Source organism: Pan paniscus, chromosome 22, assembly GCF_029289425.2.
Source record: "Pan paniscus chromosome 22, NHGRI_mPanPan1-v2.0_pri, whole genome shotgun sequence".
In the NCBI taxonomy this organism is placed as follows: Eukaryota; Metazoa; Chordata; class Mammalia; order Primates; family Hominidae; genus Pan; species Pan paniscus.
The window spans coordinates 15,599,603-15,617,920 of record NC_073271.2 but is presented as its reverse complement, the minus strand read 5'-3'; positions in this window follow the sequence as shown (position 1 = coordinate 15,617,920).

Genomic DNA, 18,318 nt, shown 5'->3' with positions numbered 1-18,318 from the left:
AAAATGAAAAGAGTAAAATCAAAATAGCAATCTTTTAAAAAGAGCAACATCTGCATATCAACTGATTGTAGCAAATCATTATTTTGTGAAATTATAGCAAAAACATCTGTTCTAGACAGAAGATGAACCCAAAAGGAACACATTCTATGGGTACATAATAAACACTTTTAATATATTGAAAATCCAGTTATTTGGCGGTCCCCATTATGTTTCTAAATCCCTCTGTTCTTCCATTTCATGAAGTACAGTGGTGTGTGTTTGTCTTAAAAATGTCCCTTTCCATAAAACAGGAAGCTCCATGAGATGAAGCACTGTGTTGATATCAGTGACAGCTGGCTCCTAAGCACGTTGCACAATGCCCAGCACATAATCAGCATTTGATTAATATCAGTAGGAGAAATAAATACCACACAACAGATTATAAGACAATGATGATATTTATAAAGTTTAAAATTATTAAATTGACATTTCTTAGAGATTCTATAGATTCTAAAAATACTGAGTTTTGCAATGAGTCCTACTCATTCTGATGCTCACAGTGCAATGAGTGCAATGTATAAACACAGCACCTGACACATGGTACTTGTCATTTTAAAACTTGAAGGCTGTAAACAACCTCTTGAGAAAACCAAAATGAAGAAAAATGTAAATTTTCAGAGTGTTACAGAATTCCAGTCCTAGTTAGTGGCTAAAACACAAATTTCCACATTTTATGCTATGGTTTAGAGAATCATTATTTCTTTTTTCTCTAACTTAAAGGATAGTGGCTTGTCTGACAACATTACTTGAGTATTAAAATCAATGTTGTGGAGGCATCACAATACCTGACTTCAAACTATACTACAAGGATACAGCAACAAATACAGCATGGTACTAGTATAAAAATAGGCACATAGACCAATGGAACAGAATAGAGGACCAAGAAATGAAGCCACATACCTACGACCATCTGATCTTTGAAAACCTTGACAAAAATAAGCAAACAGGAAAAGCCTCCCTACTAAATAAATGTTACTGGGATAACTTACTAGCCATAGGAGGAAGAAGGAAATCAGACTTCTACTTATCACCATGTACATTAACTCAAGATGGATTAGAGACTTAAAACCCCAAACTGTAAAAGAAGAAAACCTAGGAAACAGTCTTCTTGATATTGGCCTTTGCAAAGAATTTATGGCTAAGTTCTCAAAAGCAATTTCAACAGAATGAAAATTTATAAATGGGACCTAATTAAACTAAAGAGCTTTTTCACATCGAGAAAAACTATCAAGGAAGTATGCAGACAACCTACCAAATTGGAGAAAATATTCACCAGCTATGCATCCAACAAAGGTCTAAAATCCAGAACCCATAGAGAACTTAAACAAATTAGTGAATAAAAACCAAATAACCTTATTAAAAAGTGGGTAAAGAATATGAAAAGACAATTCTCAAAAGAAGACATATAAGTGGCCAACAAACATAAAAAAGCGCTGATCATCACTAATCATCAGAGAAATGCAAATCAAAACCACAATGGGATACCACCTCACACCAGTCAGAAGAGTGTTTGTTAAAAAGTAAAAAATAAAAAAAAAAAAAACAGATATTGGCAAAGCTGCAGAGAAAATGGGACACTTATACGCTATTGGTGGAAATGTGAATTATTCCAGCCATTGAGGAGAGCAGTTTGGAGATTTCTTAAAAAAATGGTAGTTGACCATTTGACCCAGCAATCCCATTACTAAGTATATACCCATAGGAGGATAAATTGTTCTACCAAAAGGACATTTGCACCCGTATGTTCATCTCAGCACTATGTAAAATAGCAAAATGATGAAATCGACTCAGGTGCCCATCAATGGTGGTCTGGATAAAGAAAATGTGGTACATATACTATGTGGCCATACAAATACACAAAATTATGTCTTTTGCAGCAACATGGATGCATTTGGAGGCCATTATCGTAAGCGAACTAATGCAGAAACAGAAAACCATGTACCACATGTTCTCATTTATAAGTGGGAGATAAACATTGGATACTCATGGACATAAACATAGGAACAATAGACACAGGGGACTATTAGACTGGGGATGAAGGGAGGGGTACAAGGGCTGGAAAACTACCTATTAGGTACTATGCTCACTACCTGGATGATATGGTTTGGCTCTTTCCCCACTCAAATCTCATGTTAAATTGTAATCTCCACATGTCAGGGGAGGGACCTCGTGGGAGGTGATGAAATCATGGGAGCAGATTTTCCCCCTGCTGTTCTCATGATAGTGAGTGAGTTCTCACAAGATCTGATGGTTTAAAAGTGTGGCACTTCCCCCTTCACTCTCTCTCTCTCCCACTGCCATGTAAGATGTGCTTCCCCGTCGCCTTCCACCATGATTGTGAGTTTCCTGAGGCCTCCCAGCAATGCAGAAATGTGAGTCAATTAAACCTCTTTTCTTTGTAAATTACCCAGTCTCAGGTAGTTGTTTTTAGCAGTGTGAAAATGGACTAATATACTTGGTGACAGGTTCAATCACACCCTAAACCTCAGCATTATGCAATAAACCTTTTTAACAAACCTGCACATGTATCCCATGATTCTAAAATAAAAGTTAAAAAGGAAAAAAAATTTAAAAAGTAAATTAAATTAAATGTAAAAATCAATGTTAACAGGGATAACAAGCCAAATTTTCACCAGTTTGTGGTAAATATTGTTTCTAAAATTAATTTTGAAATGGAACATATCTGATGCAAGATAATTACATTTAATTACTAAATAGTAATTAAGATTTAAAGATAGTAAAAAAATAAATAGAATTGTTCGCAGAAGAGAAAAAATATCCAGAAGAGTTGTCAAGGAAGGACCCCAATCTTCTGGAAGATACCAAAGCACAACAAAACTACAAAACATGTAACTAGGCATGAAAGCAGGTTGGCTTGCTATAAAAGCATGGTTATTCCGTGGAAAGTGGACAATGAAACTCAATGGACCAGGGCCAGATAGTTTATTATTCAAAGAACTGTGTACATCAGGAGCATAAGCAAAGACCCTACCTCCATGTCTCCAAGGAGATACCACCAGCCCAGATGGATATTAGGCATACAGTGGGCTGTGCTGCAGGTGAGAAATGCAGTTCCAAGGCCTAGCACTTTTTGAGCAAGGACCAAGCATCATAGCAAGCAACAAATATTTTCACAAGCAACAAGCAAGCCAGTACGAAGGGAGGAGCAATTATAAGGTATTTATACTTCGGTCGCTTTGAATACTTCATCACCTATGTGACTAAATGCAGAGACTGGTCAGTTTCAGGAGACAGACAAACCTTGCAGTGTAACACAGTTACTGCACAGTTACTGCTGGGATGCTCAAGGACCACTGAAAATTGCCTCATCCAACAAGCCTTTTAGCCATCACCCTTTTCAAATAACAGTAACGCTAAACATATTTCTCTGAGAATTTGCCACTAACAAAGACTCTGCGTGACCAAACATTAGTCATGCTGCAGAACCATCTCTTAGCACCATCTATGCACTTTCTTGTAAAATCTTGTTTTAGCAAAATTACAAGTCAGTTTAACAAGCATCAGCCCTCACCTTTAATATCTGATCACCCTCATGATCTGACTGGGTTCCTCGTTCTCTTCAATTCCCCAGCTGATATCTGATTGTTCTGGCCTGTCTTCAGCAAAAATACTGTTAGGTTGGTTTAGTTACATTCCATCTTACCCCTGATGTTTCCTCTTAGTAACTTTCTATCCACTGATCCCCACCCTGCTCCTTGGCTATAAATTCTCATTTTCTCATGCTGTATTCAGAGTTGAGCCCAATCTCTCCCCAACCGCAAAATCCCATTGCAATGGTGCCTACATCATGATGGTCCTGAATAAAGTCTTCCTTTCTGTGCTTTAACAAGTATAATTAAATAATTTTTCTTCAACATCACCAAAAGATTCACCTTCTGATTTATTTTAAAAGAATGTCTTACTTAAACAGTCATTCTGATGCATACTGAATTCAGAATGATAAGTAATCTTTATATTTCACAATCTATTAATTTCCAATGAAGTAAAACCCTGTAGTGGTGACATTATAATCAATATCCATACTATTAGGAAATATTAACAATTGCTTTTACATACCTGCTTTTGATATCCTACAGTCACTGCTTATGTATACAAAAGAAAATCAAAACATTTTATTTATATGACTAATTATATCTTTAAAATTCTAGGCAAAATAAGATAGCTAAACCCTGAAGACCACGAGTAGTGTTTTTTCTACCAAATATTGGAGAATATCACATTGATTAGATAATTCAATAATTTGGGGAAATTATCTCTAACCATGACTTTTAAGGTTAAGTAAAATATATGAAAATCTGCAAATATGTTTTTAAATGGACTAGCTAATTGATATAGGTTAACATCATAATCACATAATTATTAACTCTATAACTGATTCTTAATTGCTTATATGCATATTACATTCATTGCTAATCCGCATCAGCATAATAAAATATTATTAAGTTAAACAATGCAGTTTAAATTTCTTATAATGTTGTGACCAGTGTCTTATTTTATTTTTCATAAAACACTTGGGTAGGTATGGTTTTGTCATACCATTTTAGAAATGGTAGAGGCTGGCATAGGTCATAGTTTTGCCTATTACTTTGGCAGTTATTTGAAGGGTTAATGTATGTATCTCGTATGCCAAATCTGAAATTTAGATTACTGTGCCATTACCACTGGATCCCACTCACTGGAGCCTAGAGAATATGTTACTACTGAGCTGGCAGCTCAGATCGCCTTGGTTGGGTAAATATGCAAATAGTTAATGATTTGTTTAGGAGACTCAATCTTTTAGGATTCAGAAAAATAAAACTTTAGAATAATGAAGATTGTTATGTACCATAGAGAAGAACTTAATAAATTTAAGAAAATATGCTTCCTCCATATATAGAGAGGCCATAAGCACAAAAAATACTCAAGCACTATAAAGTAGATGACCTTGGCCCCCAATATAAGTCCTATTATTTTTAATTTGGCAAAGATTATGATAAATGTTAATTTCACTGTCCTGATGAAAATTTGATTCATTTTTTTTTCAGGAATTTTATTAACAACCCAGTTTAGGCTGGGAGCAGTGGCTCAGACCTATATTCCCAGCATTTTGGGTGGCCTAGGTGGGAGGATTACTTGAGACAAAGAGTTTAAGGCAAGCCTGGGACAAATAGCAAGACCTCATCTCTACAAAAAATTAAAAACTTAGCCATGCATTTTAAAAATTTAAAAACTTAGCCCAAGAGTTTAGGGTTACAGTGAACTATGATCATACCACTGTACTCCAGCCTGGGCAATAGAGCAAGAACTTGTCTCCTATAAAACAAAAACAGAAAACCTGGTTCAATTCTAATCAAAATTCAAGTCAGATAGTTCCCTAATTGCCAAAAAGATAAAGAGCAATAAACTATCGTTCTGACCTCAAGAAGGCTTATAGATGGGAAAAAAATAGCAAGCAACTAAAAAAAAATAAAAAATTGTCTATTGCATAACAAATGATCTTCTTTGTATAAGCTTACCAGTTTTGCTCACTATTATTAGTGATAGAATTTCTTCAATTTTTTTGTCTCCTATTCTCAAAATAATTACAAGATTTAAGATACATACACTTAATTCTAAAAATATGTGGAATTTTTATCCCAAAAACATCAACTACAAAATGATAATGATAAAACATTACATGCTGTTAGAGAAACAAAAGTTGTTGAAACCTAGTTCACTCCATCTATAAAGTCATTCAGCAACAGCATTTTAAAGAAAACTACTGACTGGCCAGGCGCGGTGGCTCACGCCTGTAATCCCAGCACTTTGGGAGGCCAAGGCAGGCGGATCACAAGGTCAGGAGATTGAGACCATCCTGGCTAACATGTGAAACCCGGTCTCTACTAAAAATACAAAAAATTAGCCGGGCGTGGTGGCGGGTGCCTGTAATCCCAGCTACTCGGGAGGCTGAGGCAGGAGAATGGCGTGAACCCGGGAGGCGGAGCTTGCAGTGAACCGAGACTGCGCCACTGCACTCCAGCCTGGGCGACAGAGCGAGACTCCCTCTCAAAAAAAAAAAAAAAAAGAAAACTACTGATTGACAGTTTTACTTCAATTTTTGCTTGCTTTCACTATATTAGAACAGTCTCAAAAACATCCTGGTGAAAATGCCATTATTTTCCAGTTTACTCAGGTCTTGTGACCAATTAAGTTTTTATAGCAATGCTGATATTAAATTACAATGCAATCTACATGGTGAAAATGGAACATAAGCAATGCATTTGCTTTGTTTTGCAGAAGTCATTATAAAAGATATATCCATTAATAAACAAAATATTTCAGCTACCAACATCATTAATAACAGAACATATAGGCTAATTTATTAATTAATGAAACAGATTTTAGTATCTTCAGCGAAATAAATAAAAACTTAAACTCCTGGAATAATCTCATTTATTCTAAAACTTCAAGTATAGCAAAAATAAGTAATTCAATTAGTATCATTGTTTCTCAGTGCTATCACTGATATTAATAAAAACTCATAAAACTGTAGTAAATTCTGGTTCATATTTTTGCTGCTACCACTAGTAAAATGCAATTTTCTCTGAATCTGACCTTTGTTTTATTGCAGTCTACAATGTAGTTTTCAATGAAATTAAAGCAAAGGAAATCTATAATGTACTTTTTTATTCAAATCCACACAAGTTTTAGATCCTATCAAGTAGGAAATTGTGTCCAAATCATTCATTTTACAATATTTTATTATAACGTTATAGATTTCTAAAAAGCTATTATATTGAAACAAAATCTAGTTTTAAATTTCCACTTATGCTTTTATTGTCCATAAAATTTTCAATTAATTTTATTGCAGCTCCATTAATATAGTTCAAATTATTTTCTAGCTGTATTATAATAATTTTGACTGAAAAACCAACTTATTTAAGCTTCCCCATCAAAATTTGAAATATATCTCAGAAAATTCACAAAAATAACCTAGAAAATTCATAGGAAAGTTTAATTATAAAATCCAGAAATATTATGAAGCAGAGCTCATAGATATATTAGTAGTTTTGTGAATGGAGATCATAGTCTTTTTTCTTAAGAAGGTGTATTTCCCATATGATCCTCACTTCTTTTTTGACCTTCAGGCAAAACAAAAATTGAACATAGGTATTCTGTAAATATTGATGACTATTTACAAAAAGAATGGCTCACTTAACCTCTTTTCCTAGCATAGCATTCCGTAAGTATCAATACAGTTCCAAATTTGGCACATATATATGAAACATTTCTAACATCTTATAACTCAAATATTTGTGGCAATCACACACTTGATATTTGGATTAGTGCATCCACAGATGTTTATTGTAAGGGAATGATCACTGAGCAATGACTAAAAGGGCCTGAACTCCCATCTGGTCGCTGCTATTTACTGACCTATGTGATTGTCAGATAAATTCTTAACAGCACTTGGCATAAGAATTCAAAAAATATCTGTTGAATCAAGATGGAAGTTAGACTAATGGAAACATATGTTGCAGAAAGAAAAGTAATATTGTATTAGTTTTCTATACTGTGTAGTAAATCATCACAAACTTGAAGCTTAAAATAGCACACATTTATTATGTCTTTGTTTCTGTAGGGCAGAAGTCAGGCATATCCTAGCTAAGTTCTCTACTCCAGGGTCTCACAAGGCTGAAATTCAGGTGTTGGCTGGGGCTGTGGTGATCAGAGCCTGGACTAGAGAATAATCCATTTCCAAGGCCTTCATGTTGTTGGTGGAATTCATGTCTTTGCAACTGTTGCCCTGAGGTTCTATGTTCAGCACTCAGCACTCTCAGTACTCAGTGGCCACTACAGTTCCTTGCCACGTGGCCCCCTCCGTATGCTCACTCACAACATGGAAGCTTCTTCAAAACTAGCAATAGAGAGAGAGAGAAAGGGATAGAGAGAGGGAGAGAAACTCTTACTTCAGGGATGATCCATTTTAGCTTTGAGTTCTTTTATCAGTAAAACCAGACCCACCTAGATTAATCTCCCTTTTGATTAACTCAAAAGCAACTTAATTGGGATCTTAATTACATCTCCAAAATTTCTTCATCTTTACCGTATCTCATTGATGAGAAACAATTAACATTCAAAGGGAGAAGATAATGCAGGAAGTGAACACCAGAGGGTGGGAATTACTGGGGTCATTTCAAGGTCTACTTGACGAAGATGGAATTGTAATAATCAAGTATAGAAAATATTCAACTTATTCTTTTTATATATGAAAAAATAGAGAAGGAATCCAATGAGGTCACAGTGTCCTAAGGTCAAATAAGATAAAGGCTAGGATGAAAGTTAGTTAAAATGGTTAACAGAACACTGACAATAGACAAACGTTTTCTTCATTTGAGTTATCTTACTTTGCCTAGATATCTGCTACACTCAGCCAGCTGTCACTTATTGTAAGAAATAAATATGAGGGGTGGGGACCACGGAGAGAGAGATGCAGGTTGCTCCAGGCAAATTCACATTGGTAATTCGTGCTTGAAAATTGTCCACATTGTAAGATGTTGGGCTCATCTGGGCAATAATGGCTCTTAACTCTTTCCTTTGGAAGTGACTTTTATTCCTTACAAGAATCAATTCAGGATAAATAAAAGTATTTATTTACAACAACCCCTCCCACCACCCTAGGAGAAAATAAAAGTGTTTTTATTAAGCCCCATGGGAGAAGGGAAGTGTTCTTACACATTAGATTTGAACATTATTTGATTTATTTTTTAAAAGCCAACATAGTTTGGCACTTGTTTTTTTTCCTGCTAAAATAGAAAGATCTGAGCCCACTGTAAATGTGGCAAAGAGCTTTCATCTTTTCCAATGGAAATTTAATCTTACACGTGCTCTTCAGAGTGACAGAGTGACACCTTTGAGCAAAGGTTGTTTATCAAGCATTTGTTAAAGGATGAGGTAGGCCAACAGTCAGCAGCCAATTTCTCTTTTCCAAAGTTTTGGGCTAAGCAGAGCTGATGTAATTCCCAAATTCTACCTCTAAAGTGTAAGAACAGGAAAGAAAATTACATAATTGTATATTTTTTCCTAAAACAACCTTCTCTCTAATATAGCATAAAAATTGTCAGATAATCACATGAAAAGTAACGTATAATTTATTTGAATTATTAATTATAACAATGAAAACCTAGAAAGTTATTCTTTGAAAATAAATGTTTTTATAATATTCTAAATTCTTGGGAGAAGTGGAGAGAGTACGTTAACCCAAATATCTAATAATGGAGAATCATTAGGCATCTTATATTATGTTCACATTGTTAAATGTTAAATAACCATTACAGTGCTATTTGTGAAGAATTCCTATTAACATGTTAAATTCAAATTTTAAATAAAAAGAGATTCAAATTAATATTTGCATAGATAAATTGTAGTATATTTATATAAATAAAATGTGATACAACAGTTGAAATAAAGAATCTGGAATAAAAAAGTTGACTTGGATAAATCTCAAACACAATGTTAAGCATAAAAAATAGGTTGCAAAAGAATAGTTTTAGCATAACCATATAATACTACACAGCGAAAGTATAGAAAAGGCACATAAACAATGAAAACCAAATTCTGTTTAGTGTTTAACTATGTGGGAGAAGGAGAGAGATTGGGGAGAGGAGAAAAAAGACTTCAATCATTTTTGTTAGATTTGTTTCTTCAGCTTCACAGAGGCACTTGGGGTATAGTAATACTTTCCTCAAAACCTATTTGCATTCTGAAATATTTCACTGTTAACTTAAAAAACAAATAATTTTTTGTTCCCGTATATTAGAGAGAATATGTAATATTTGTCTATCTGTGCCTGGCTTATTTCATGTAACATACACTTTAAAAAAATTGTACTTTTAGAGACAAAGAGTAGAATAATGGTTACCAGAGGCTTAGACGGGTACTGTTGTGGGGGGAGACAGAGAGGGGTTCGTTAATGGGTACGAAAATACAGCTAAAAGTGATAAGACCCACTGTTCAGTAGCACAATAGGGAAACTAAGAGTTAACAATAATTTATTGTGTCTTTCAAAATAACTAAAATAGTGGAGTTGGAATGTTTCTAACACAAAGAAATAATAACTGCTTGAGGTGACAGATATCCCAGTTACCATAATTTGGTCATTACACATGGTATGCTTGTATCAAAATGTCACATGTACCCCATAAGTACATACAACAATTATATATCCATAACTGTAAATTGCAAATAAAATTTAAAAATATAGGAATAAAACTATTAGTAGGAAAAAAACAGCATATCTTTTGAATTTTGTTACTATCTTTCTATTCAATGTGCATGTATTGGCTTTGTAATTGGAGAAAAAGCTATCATTCAAGTTAGTCTAAATTAATGACTATTCTACTTTTCAAGGTCATTCAGTTACTAAATTATGTTAGTATCTAGATTTTTATATTTTTTGCATTATTTCTGTTAGTGCTTTTTATGTTTACATGGTGATCATAATTTGTATTTAACAGTATGTTTAATTACGTCTCAAAACATATCTGTATAATTTTATGTCTCTAAAATTTGAAAGTGCTGTCAAAATTTATATTCTCTAAATTTGTATATCTTAGCTTTAGTTTATTTAGAAAATAATTATGGAAATAATATCATAATCTTTTCTATTCTCAAAGACAGGTCTCACTCTCCTGTAGATGCATGTGAAATATTATGAACTAGGATGTTTTATTTTTATGAAACATAATTAACTCCTCCAATCTCCTTTTCTATCAAAGTAGTTGGTAGAAGGATACACTATAAATAACTTGTGCCTTTAGAAACACTTGTTCTTATTTAGGATAATACTAAATTTAGTACATGTATGTTTCAACCAGTTGGAGGGTGAAATCTGAAGTTTATGTAGATTAAATTCAGGTAGATGTAAATGCAAAAACCTTTGTTAAGAAATCTTAATTGAAATAAGAAATTAGTTATGGTTTCATGGATTTAAGTTAGAACCGGTCTTCCTTTTAATGTTTCTGTTCTCTTCTTCCTGAATTGGATTAATGATGGGCTTCTGAAACTGACTCAGTTCTGAAATACTTTCTGAAAACAGAAATTACATTAATAGTCAATGACTCCAGCTGCTAGTTTCTCTTCTAACCCAACACATACGCTTCATGATCACCAGACACTGCACACCAGCATTGAGTCTGGGTGCCCCAGCAGTGTATGAGATTTCACAACTGATCTTCCCTGTTGCTCAACTCAGTCTATGTTCTTGCTTCAAGATCAGGTAGTTTCATTTAAAAACTTCTCTAAGAATGAGACACTGGTAATCTTACCTTTTGGAAAGATTCTGTTCTCCAATCCTCACTTCTAGTAAAGTCCTACTGTGGCTTCTTCACTCCCATAGTTCAGCAGGATGGAGTGATACTGCTCTTTCACTTCTGCATTTCAGCAAGTTCTGAGTTCTTGTCTCACGACCAAGAGGAATGAGGTGTGCAGACACTGGAGAGTGAGTAAGGCAGAGGAGAATTTTATTGAGTGACAGAAAGAAAGCTCTCAGGAGCAACAGGGAACTTGAAAGTGAGTTGTTGGCTGCGAGGTGGTTTTTATGGGCTTAGAAAGGGGAAATGTATGCTGATTGGTTTGTGGGTAGGCTTGGAAAAAGCACCATTCAGAAAGAGGTACAAGAGTGTAAAGAATCAATAGAGAGCTGAAGTGAAGGCTTAGCCCAGAACCAATGAGGGGCTGATTGCACCAAATGGAAATGGAAGTTTCCACCCTGGTCCACGGACTCTATCCAGGATTGGTAGTTTGGTGTTACACTTTAGACTCTCCTTGGCTTGAAGGTTGAGTTTCACCAGGCACCTGTCCCTGTCTGCCCAGGAATTTCTCTGCTTCCTATCACTATCACTACCAAATTATAAAAATCTCCCAATGCTGAATATCACTCATTTTTTTACCTCTAACTTTTAATTCTACATTTAATAATATATTTTATCTCCTATACTCCTTAGTGATACCAAGACCAATAATATAATCAATAATAGCTACCACTAACTGAATATTGAATATGTTCTAGGAGCTTTAAATATATTCTTTCTATTGCCTTAATAACTCAAATTCGATATTATTTACCCTGTTTTACAGATGAAGAAGTTGAAGTTGAAATTTGTATAAAACATATCCAATTCCGTAAGCGGATGTATGTTTTATCAAAGACTGCACAATTTCCACTAAGATATAATGCCTGCCATCGAAAATAAAATAGCAGCGATGGCCCCAACAAAGCTGTTTCTCCCTTTCTTTATTTTAGCATTTTAGAGAAGGAAGATAAAATGAAGAGGGTAAGGCAAAATGAATCTAATGAAAAACAGAGAAAATTAAAAATAGATGAAAAATAGGGTAGAATGTTCAAGAAATATCAATGTTGAAAAGTACATTTTAGAGACTACAAACACTAAGAAACATGCAAAAATATAAAAAAATTGTAAGAAATAATGAAACTTCTTTCATCAATTCCTTAGGAAATATACACCCCAATATTGTAAATTAAATGTTAAATTAATCAGAGTATCTAATCTTGAAATGTAGACACTTTTCTTAAAGGATAATGGAAGTGCTGTTCTGAGGTCAAGCATTCTTAAGCCAATCCTCATTATAAATATTTATTCCTGAATTGTCCTTCATACCTCCTTAAGAAGAATTGAAAAATAATGAATATATTTAACTCCCATATTTTGGCTAACTTTAAAAATTCTTCTGTCTTTAAGATTTCAAGGTAATTAAACTAATAAAAGTGCACACCACTACTCTTGTAGAAAAATCTTTCAAGATAAAATCATAAGGATATTCTTTGCAATTCAATCCCAATTATCACAGGATCCTTTCTACACAGGAATTGATTTTTAATCCTTTAGAGAAGTACATATGTATCATGATTTCTTAATGGAATACAGAAATATTATTGAACACGTTAATACTTTTTACCTCAAGTAGAGATAGAAATGCCAGTTAGATATGTATATTATTTAGTATTTATGGCTTTCCCTTCCAGTATTATGCACCATATGCAACTGATTTTATAATTATTAGAAAGTCAGAAATAATAAACATTTAATCTGCTAACTATTATTCAATCAATAAGCATTGCCTGTAAAATCACTAAATCACAAGGACAAGAATTTTAGCTTTATCTGATAGTTAACTGATGTCCTTGGCAAAGACAACTAGTCTCTGTGCAACGATACGGTATTTTTAATTATCAACTTATATTATTTTCACCTAAAATTATTTTTACTACTTACCACTTTTGAATCCCACCCTAAATTCAAAGTCTTTCATCTATAAAGATGAAGTTGAATGTTATTTTTGGCAACTTAATTTTGATCAAAATTATATTCATCGAAATTATTTTATTTAATTTTTTTTTTTTTTTTTTTTTTTTTTGAGACTGAGCCTCACTCTGTCACTCAGGCTAGAGTGCAGTGGCGCGATCTCGGCTCACTGCAAGCTCCACGTCCTGGGTTCACGCCATTCTCCTGCCTCAGCGTCCGGGGTAGCTGGGACTACAGGCGTCCACCACCACGCCCGGCTAATTTTTTGTATTTTTGGTAGAGACGAGGTTTCCCTGCGTTAGCCAGGATGGTCTCAATCTCCCGACCTCGGGATCCATCCGCCGCCTTGGCCTCCCAAAGTGCTGGTATTACAGGCGTGAGCCACCATGGCCGGCCAAATTATTTTCAAAATTATATGATATCTTACTGAGTAACCTGTTAATGACAATTTGAGTTTTTAAAAAACTTTATTAGAACTTAAACAAATATAGCCATGCCAACTGTAATTTACTATTACAATGTTTAAAAGGGACAAAATGATTATTTTGGAGATGTTTAAAATTATTCAAATAAAAATGCTTAATACATAATATTATAATAAATATTGTATATATGTATTTCACATATGCAACTTGGAAAGAATAAAACAGAACCCATTACAAAACACAATAAACAGAGTATTACCAATACTACGTAAGCACTCCATACAACTTCCTGAGCAGGCCCTCCTACCTCTTCTGAAGAGCAGGTGGCCAAGCTGATGTTTTTATCATGGCCTCAAGATTCTTTATCATTTTATGACATATAAATATATATATGCGTACTTAAAATATGTTTTATTTATTTTATGTTTATAAAAACAGTAGAAAATTGTATGCAGCCTTCTGTGAAATTTTTCTCTCAATTTTATATTTCTACAATTTATCATGATTGAAGTATGTATATTTGGTATTTTTAGTACTGTGCAATATTTCATCATTTTAATGATCAACAATTTATTTGTTCATTCTCAAATTGATGAGAATTTAGGCTGTTTCTAGTTTTTTTCCCCTCATGAGTAATATTGCTCTGAACAGTCTTCTTTTTTTTTTTTTTTTTGAGATGGAGTCTCGCTGTGTCGCCCAGGCTGGAGTGCAGTGGCATGATCTCGGCTCAGTGCAACCTCTGCCTCCTGGGTTCAAGTGATTCTCCTGCCTCAGCCTCCTGAGTAGCTGGGATTACAAGCACATGCCATCACGCCTGGCTAATTTTTGTAGTAGAGGCAGGGTTTCACCATGTGGTCAGGCCAGTCTCGAACTCCTGATCTCGTGATCTGCCTGCCTCGGCCTCCCAAACTGCTGGGATTACAGGCGTGAGCCACCTCACCCGGCCTGAACATTCTTCTTTATATCTGCTGTTACTAAGTGTAAAAGTTGATTTTGTGCATGAGTGATATTCATGAGGCTTAAATTATGTTCATTACAGATTAAGGTAACTTAACAAATGGACCAAAATATGTAAATGACTCAAATATATTAAACCTCTCTTTCTTGCTTATGTATCAGTTCAAAGCAGGTGCCTGATCTCCATTCAGTAATTCAGAAATCAAGGTTTCTTTCCTCTTGTACCACATAATTATGTGTGTGTGTGTGTGTGTGTGTGTGTATGATTATCAGAAGTTCAAGAGAACATGAAGGTAGCACATCTATCTCCCAGAAACCTTGGCTCAATAATGGTGTACTGCACTGGGATGAACTGAATTATATTTCCACAAAATTAACACATTGATGTCCCACATCTCAGTATTTCAGAAAGTAACTATATTTGGAGATAAAAACAAGGTCATGAAGATGGGGTCTTAATCCAATATGACTGAAGTCTTTATAATAAAGTGTAAGATACAGCAGACATGCACACATAGAGAAGAATGGCTGTGTCAAGACAGAGTGACAAAATAGCTTCTGTAAATCAAGGAGACAGGCCTCAAGAGAAGCTGAACTGGGGATGCCTTGATCTTGGAATTCTAGCCTCCAAAACTATAAGAAAATACATTTCTCATGTTTCAGACACCCAGTCTGTGGTATTTTGTGGCCATCCCTGGCAAGCTAGTACATTCACTGTTGCTCTTATTCCAATAGTAAACAAGTCACATGGCTTTCCCTACCACAGTGAGAGCTGGGATATACAGTCCCTAACTGAGTGCCTATTACAGTCAAAATACAGTCATTGTACTACATCTCTGTCTCAAAGATTATATGAATTTACCAGCCCTAGAGAATAATGCTGTATTTTATACTCAAAGAGATTGTTCATTTTTTGTTCCTATTTTCTATTCCCCTAAGTGCATGAGAGAATGAATCAATCTTTACCTGCTGTGACATTTTGCATTTCAGGCTTCTTACTTGCCAATTGAATGGGTATAAAATGACATCGCATTACAGTCCTGCTTCCAGCTTCCTTCAATGTCAATGACTTTGGACGTCTCTTCATATGTATGTTAGCCACACGCATTGACTATTCTGTAAAGAATGTGCTCATTTACACTCCCCAGTAGTCTATTCATATATTTAACATTTTTATTTTTGAATTCTGAGGTCTTTATAAAACTATATGAATCCTCTTAATTATTTGTAATACAAATAACTTCTGCTAGTTTTCACTTTTATTAAAGTGTCTTGGATATACAAAAGGCTTTAATTTTAATATACTTGCATTTCTCAATTTCTTATGGCCATCATACATTGTACTCTAACTTCAAGTTCTGAAACATCTTGATTTATTTATTTTTTCAAGGAGTTCCAATTTGCACATTGGTCATTTAACTTAATCAGTCACTGGATTGAGAAGGGAGTACAAGGGATAGCTCATGGAGGGAGTGACAGAAACCTGGCAGAATGGAGAGGGTACATCAGTGGCAACTTAGAGAACAGAAAAGAGCCCCCTGTAATGCTTGCCAGCCTTTTAACCTCTCTAACCACACATCCTCAAGCTACTGGAAATATCAGTTAAATTAGGTTGTGTGTCAAAGACAATTTGATTGCTCTATGATAAACCAAACAGGACCTACAGAATGCTGTTCATACTATCCATGATTATAAAAACAAGGAATATCACAAAATATGAGTAAATGCGTTACATAAAATAGCAGAAGCAAAAACAAACTAAACAGCAAACAACAGACAACTTCCTTAAAATCACTGAGTTATTAAAGAAATTAATGATAAAATTACTTACATAAAATCACAGCACAAAATAATTACCTAAAAGATGTGTAATGTAAAGATAGTAACAGAAGTCAACAAACCGAAAGACAGAAAGATACAAACTGAAAGAAATAGAATGAGTGCAATGGAAAATCAAGTTGCTGTTATGAGGAAAAGGCTTCAGAAATCATAGTGAACATAGACGGAAAGTCAAAATATTACATCAATATACAGAATATTATTTATATAAAAAACAAAAATGATGCAACATAAGGTAATTGATGTCCCTGAAGTAAACAATACAAATAATATTCAGAGAGATACCTTGGAAAAAAATATTTTAAATTATATAGAAACTAAATTCACAGGAAAAATATACAGAACAATTTTTTAAGAATTCAGGATATATCACATACCAAGAAAGTTGATAAAGATAAGCCAAAATTGAGATTCATATTATATACACCAAAACCAGTGAACTTTAAAGTAAATAATTTTTTAGATCATAAGTAGTAAGAAAACATCAGCTATAAGGGTAAAATTAGGCTAGCCTTTAGATTTCTCTACAGAAACATTCTTTGCCAGAAAATAAGTAAAGCAGTGATTGCCAAGTCTTGAAAAAAAGGAAGTGTGATCCAAGAATATGACACCCATCTCAATAGTCATAAAAGAATTAAAGCAACTGGCTGACATTCTGTAATATAAAAGAGTCAGAAAATATAAAATGAGTAATTCTGAAGAAAAATTCTTGGTAATTAAATTCAACAATCTAAAAAATAATATAAAGAACTTGAGGATGGAGAAGGCTTGGTGATTTATTGGTAATGACTATTAAATTTACTTAAATATAAAGACAAGAATAAATCCTGATGGAAATATAACTGGATAATATAGTGTTATGATTGCTATCAAATTTAAAATAGTCTGGGCAACAAAATTAGCAGGTCAAGAGAGAAGATGTTGAAGAAATATGGATGCTAAGAGCTTGACATCTTTCATTCCAAGGAATTATTCAATTATTTCATATGGAAATACATATAAGTGTAATCTGGATGCTTTTTAAATTGAATTTATATTTTCTTGTTTTTTAAGATAATTACTGTTTAAGATCTTTATCCGTTAATAAAGTTAAAAAACAGCAAATAATTTTTTGGAGAAAGGTTACAAAAGTTATAATAAAATTCATATTTAGAAAAGATGTGAAGGAACACATATGTTCATATATAAAAGAAAGGTATACATGTCAATGTTGTTTCTAAATAGCAGATTCGTCAATTTTGATTTAACATTTTAGTTGTTTTTTCTAAAATCGCTAAGTAATGTTCAAAATGAAACAGGTTAAAGAAAATGTAGGCGATTATGATGAAAAGGTTAAAATACATAAATATAAATGTTAAATAAAAATTAACCAAATCTTAGAAAATTATCTTTTTTCTGTCTTAAAGCGGTATAGAAACATTGTGTGGTTGGATATTTTACAGTATATCATACAGTATTAGTTCCTTCTTATCCATGATTTCAATTTCTACAGTTTCAGTTACACATGGTTTGGGTTAACCTCAGTTCAAAAATATTAAATGGAAAATTCCAGAAATAAGCAATAAGTTTTAAGTTGCATGTTGTTTTGTGCAGTGTGATACTATCTTGCACCATCCAACTATGTTCTACCCAGAAATGATAAGATTCATAGTCCTTTGTTCAGCAGCTCCAGGCTCTCTAAGCTGCCGCCCACCTGCCCCTTAGTTAATTGGTAGTCGTCTCAGTTATCAGATCCATTGTTGAGGTATCACAGC